This window comes from Lynx canadensis, chromosome C2 (assembly GCF_007474595.2).
Source record: "Lynx canadensis isolate LIC74 chromosome C2, mLynCan4.pri.v2, whole genome shotgun sequence".
Classification (NCBI taxonomy): domain Eukaryota; kingdom Metazoa; phylum Chordata; class Mammalia; order Carnivora; family Felidae; genus Lynx; species Lynx canadensis.
The window spans coordinates 131,600,323-131,606,428 of NC_044311.2; the positions used below are offsets into that span (position 1 = coordinate 131,600,323).

At 34.6% G+C, this 6,106-nt stretch overlaps 1 pseudogene; it reads left to right on the top strand.

Annotated features, from left to right (window-relative positions):
* Nucleotides 1-1,847: 1,847 nt before the first annotated feature.
* Nucleotides 1,848-3,076, top strand: LOC116738299 (annotated as a pseudogene).
* The last annotated feature ends 3,030 nt before the right edge of the window (nt 3,077-6,106 follow it).

Sequence of the window (6,106 nt, forward strand, 5' to 3'; positions counted from 1 at the left end):
GAAAAAGACTTAAATTCATTGCTGATTGGACATCATTATGAGATGGTCAATGTACATTTGCATATTTGAAATGTCTGAATTTATTTATTTATTTATTTATTTATTTATTTATTTATTTATTTATTTATTTATAAATAGGCTTCAGACCCAGTGCAGAGCCCAACATGGGGCTTAAACTCATGACCCTGAGATCAAGACCGGAGCTGAGATCAGGAATTGGATGCTTGACTGACTGAGCCACCCAGGAACCTCTGAAATCTTGTTTCTAGGAAAGAAACTTGATAAAAGTTTCTCAAAATTGGATACCAACCCTAAATATTTGTATTGCATTACCAATAACAAGTTGTGAAGATAAAAGTTTTCTTAACGATCAATACTGAAATAAAATTTCAATAATAATTTCAATATAATTTCAATTATACTAGAGAAAAGACTGGTCTCAATACTAGAATTAGCTGATCTCATAGTTTGTGTTCAGCTTTTTAAAATTTTGCAGTTTGAGGCACCTCGGTGGCTCAGACAGCTGAGCGTCCGACTTCGGCTCAGGTCAGGATCTCGCAGTTCATGAGTTCGAGCCCCACTTTGGGCTCTGTGCTGACAGATCAGAGCCTGGAACATGTTTCAGATTCTGTGTCTCCCTCTCTCTGCCCCTTCCGTGCTCATACTCTGTCTCTCTCTGTCTCTCGTAAATGAATAAATGTTAAAAAAATTTTTAAAAATCTAAAAAAAAATTGCAGTTTTATTTATTTTCTCATTCTAAATGTTTACATACATGTCTAATTTTATATTTGTAAGTTTATATTCTCTTTCATAAAAAATATCCCTCAAATAGAATAAGTTTCAGCCCTATAAAACATGGATCATCCTGTGTAGCACACTTTTCATACTCTAGTAACATTTATTTTAGTTTAATTATTTTTGCTGTTTGTTACTCCTTTATGTAAGAAAACAAGATTTTTGCTCTTTAAAACTTGATACACAATGGTAAAAGTTGCTTGATAAAGAATATTATAGGAGGTGTGAGTGTCCAACAGAGCTTGGGGATGGTCTAGAGAGATACTCTCAAAGTCCTCCACTTTCACTAGGAGAATGATTGAGCTATTTAGAGGAAAGTTTTATATGACAACAGTTAATCATTTTGAAAAATTTAGAAAATATTGATTTGAGTAGTTCAGATAATTGAATCCTCCAATCAAAGCATAACTTTGTTTGGCTTAGAGAAGATCTTTCTTTCTTTCTTTCTTTCTTTCTTTCTTTCTTTCTTTCCTTCCTTCCTTCCTTCCTTCCTTCCTTCCTTCCTTCCTTCCTTCCTTCCTTCCTTCCTTCTGAGAGGCAGTGTGAGTGGGGCAGGGGCAGAGAAAGGAGACACAGAATCTGAAGCAGGCTCCAGGCTCTGGGCTGTCAGTACAGAGCCTGCTGCAGGGCTCAAACTCACGAACCACGAAATCATGACCTGAGCCATGCTGGACGCCCAACCAGCTGAGCCACCCAGGTGCCCTGAAGAAGACATTTTAAAATAAGGTTTTTTATTTCATCCTTCCCCAGTTGTGATAAAAAACATAAATTCTTTCTCAAAAATAATGACTATTTTCAATGTAAAGACAAACTTCTATCAGAAAAATCCCTAACCCTCAACTTTATTTTGCCTTTGAATGCAAATTCCAAATAAATTCTTGTAAGATCTTCCTTTAACTTAAGCACATGTTTAGATTGTGAGTACTATTAGTATTATAATTGATTTTATACCTTTTGAATATATCTGGAACACACGATTGGGGTGAAACAGTACTTTTAGTTTTGAAAAGTTAAAAAAACATGAACTAAAGAGAACTCTGAATTTTGCTTCAATGAAGGTGAGATATTTTCAAAGAGGAGAAAATCCAACTGCAAATAAGTTTAGTTTATTCCATATGCACAACAGGTAAGTTTTAAACTAAATACAGAACTCTTGCTGTTTAAGATTAGACCAAAATCCTTTAAAGTTTATTTTGTCCTACAAAGTTATGTCTTTCCCTTTATTTCTTAAAATATTGTTAGTTAAACAATTAAAAGGATGCTCAGTGATAAGTATTTCCTAGTTTGTTTCTTTTCAAAAAAATTATTGAAATAAACTAAAAAAAATATGGGTTTCAGGCAATATCTATTTCTTGAAATCTTTAGAATTAGTTCTCACTTATCTGTTAAGACTTAGATATGCTTCTGTCCTTTTAAATGATACTTCTAATTTCCTAACAGTCCAGTAGAGGATATGATGACTTTTAAATTCCTCCAAAGGAAAACATGCTAGAGAAGAAAAAATCTGGTGCTTGGTTGCTTGGGTTTCAAGACCAGAGAATAGTGGAAATCTAACATAGTTTCTCAATGACCTACTATAGAGATAATTCGCACTTATGCTCTTTAGGTAGATGTTAAAAAAATAAATAAACAAAGAGATGGGCTACAAGAACATGATGACGAAAGATGCTCTCTCTTTGCCACATCTACTACAAGAATAAAGACGATTCTCAGCAATCAGACTGTCGACATTCCAGAAAATGTCCACATCATTCTGAAGGGATGCACTGTTATTGTGAAGTGCCCCAGAGGAACCCTGGGAAGGGACTTCAATCACATCAATGTAGAACTCAGTCTTCCTGGAAAGAAAAAGAAGAGGCTCCATGTTGACAAATGGTGGGGAAATAGAAAAGAACTGGCTACCGTGTGCACTATCTGTAGTCATGTACAGATCATGGTCAAGGGTGTTATATGGGGCTTCTGTTGCAAGACGGGGTATGTGTATGCTCACTTCCCCATCAACGTTGTTATCCAGGGGAATGGTTCTCTTGTTGAAATCTGAAATTTCTTGGGTGAAAAATACATATGCAGGGTTCAGATGAGGCCAAGTGTTGCTTGTTTTGTATATCAAGCCCCGAAAGAGGGGTTAATTCTTAAAGGAAATGACATTGAACTTGTATCACATTCAGCTGCTTTGATTCAGCAAGCCACAACAGTTAAAATCAAGGATATCAGAAAGCTTTTGGATAGTATCTGTGTTTCTGAAAAAGGAACAGTTCACAGGTTGATGAATAAGATCTAAGTTGTCCAGCTACAGAAACAGCAAGGTGACAGATGATTTTTCAGACTTATTTGTAATATTTTAAAGATGCAAGAAAGGCTGTATTAATTTGGGGAAAAAGCAAAATAAACAAAGAAACATTCTCTCTCTTCTGGCCCCTAAAGCATTGTTTCATCAAAGTCTCACCCACTGAATCAGTATTTATTGAAAACTCAACACTACGAGTGTTAGACACCATTGTATATTACAGTGACGATGTGAAGAAACATAAAAAAACACCTTACCCTTGATTAACTCCTGGTCTAATTTGTGGTAAAATATGATTAATGTTAATATTATAACCAAGAATGGAGAGCTCTAGGAGAAAAGAGGAAAGAGGAGGGCAAGAACTAACTTGGCTACAATGAATCAGGAAAGTGATCATCAAGCAGACTGAGCATATGTTCACGTAAGAGGCATACAATTTTAGAACCAAAAGGGAATTTAGAGATTATCAATCTGTAGATTAGGTACAAATTTAAAAGTTTCAAGTGTTCAGTACAAAGTGAAACTTCTATTGATTTATTCGACAAGTGAATATTGAGTACCAACTGCTTAGTAGAGGAGTAAGTTCTGATGATCTAATGTATCATATGGTGACTATATTGTATAAAGGAAATTTGCTAAGAGACTGGAACAGAAATGTTCTCACAAAACAAAGTGAGATGATGTATTTCTCAATTACTTGTTGAAGAGAATCATCCTTTCAAAATATATACCATATAACAAGGCATCATATTGTGCATTATAAATATCTTACAATTTATCAATTAAAGCTCCATAAAGCTAAAAAAAGTGGAACCTTAAAAAAAGCCAAAAAACAAAACCAAACCCAAAATTTCTGCACTGATGGAATTTACATTTTCGTGGGGGTGAGAATCACACAGATGGTGACAAGTTAATAACTGCCATGGATCAGATAACCAGGAAAGAGGTATAGAGATTAGGAAAGGTATTCTAATTTTAGTAGTTTGAACAGATAAGACCATTGAAGGAACTGAGAGACAAGCCATTAGAAGTATCTTGGTGTATTAGGGGGATTGTTTCAAAGCATTTCTAGCAAATAGAAGAGCCCAATATAAAGGACATGACTTGAGATCATATCTGAAGCTTCTAAGAACATCATGGAAGCCAATGCAGCTGGAGAGGCATGCATGAAAGGAAAGCGCAGAAAATGAATTCAGAGAAGGAATAAAGAATCACAAGGGTATCTTGATTTCCAGCTGGCCTGTGGTTTGTACATAGTTTATGCATCAACTAAATGTAATGGTTAATCTTTGAAGTTGTTCGTTTTCATATATCTGGGGGGAAAGGTTGTTTGAATTTTTTAAACCCTAAAGATCAATTTTCTGTAATTTTTTCTCTTTTTTTAGCTGATGATCTTTTCTTCTCTTTGGCCATATCCATTTCCAAAGTGCTCTATGACTGTCCTGAATATTGAATGTTCAGCCCTTTTTTTTCTTTTCTTTCTCTCTACCCCATTTCTTTTTTCCTCTTCGTTTGCTCTTACTCCATGTTCTTGGGGAAAATATTTTGTCCCTATTTGTTTTCTAATGTGCATTGGTTTATGATATAGTGCTGAGTGGCAAAATCATTTAACTGGACTCAAACAGCCTTTTTTAAAGGAAAATAGAATAGAATATAAAGTATCGTATATAGCATGCAGTAAGGGTAGGTATGTTTTATAAAACATTTTCCCGCTTTATAATTTCATATATATAGATACAAATATATAAAGTTCATATATATAACTCTAGATATATATGTATATGTTCATGTGCATGCGTATATGTATATACATACATATATTTGGCCATGATGTAAAATATATTTTTTACTAGAAGAGTAAAAACTTAAAAGCCACTGGAGTAATGAGTGTTAAGAACTTGATAAAATGGTGTGGAATTATTTTGAGAAGCATATTTTAAAAACTCAACCAAGCATGGGCCATAAGCCAGGGTTTATGACTATTTTCCTTATGGTGATTATTTGTTTTAAAATTTTTGTGGTAGCAGAATTTGGCCTTGTTAACATTTGCTATAATGTTCATTCATATTAAGTATATTCAGGTTGGAATGGACCCAGTTCATGGAACAGTCTGGCCCTGAGGAAAGAGGTGAAATGAGGGGAGATTTTTTATATTCATACCTAAGAGCTCAGACAAGTTTCTCCTCTGGGAGATGCTTTCCATCTCCTTATGCATATATTCTTATACACTACACAAGATTTATTTTAAAGGCTATTTTCCTCATGAAAAATTTCCCTAGCAATAATTTATGTACCAATTTACTGCTAATAAATGTTTAACATGAAAATGACAGGTACGGGTTTGTATTAATAAAATGAGAGAGTACTGCCCACCCTTGTTTTGGAATGAAATGTTTCACTCTTTTTCTTTTCTTTACCTTTTTTCTCCAGGAACTACTGTGGGTCAGAATAAAAGTGAGAAATATTATTTAACTTCTTATTTTATATTTAAGAAATATATCTCAGAGTTTTGTCTGAAGTAAAGCAGGGAAATACTCTAGGTGCCAATTGCTTGATTTTTTTTAAAGCTGGCTTAGTGGTTAATTAAGAAGTTGCTGAGAACTTGCTGTCTGGATGGCAGAATAGAGTATAATTCTTACAGTGTAAGGTTTACAGTCTGGGATGAAATGATTTTATGAATAAACGGACTAATAATAAATATTAGAAGATTAATAAAAGACAATATTGAGTGTAGATACTTATATACATGTATCCCTTGGTGACCCTGGTCAACTGTTCTCAGTTGCCACCAACCTTATAAATGCCTTCAACATGTGCTGGCAGTGAATAAACATAGTTCATTAGTACATTAGGGTACTCAACAACTTTTGTCAGGAAGGTAGATTTCTTGTGCTTTTGAGACTCAATAAACATCAGAAGCCACACAGGAACACAGAAAGTGAGAGTGGGAAGGGCCTCAGAGATCCCATTTTAGGGATTTGGACACTGTGACCAATAGTCCAGAGGCTCAGGGCCTTGTCCACA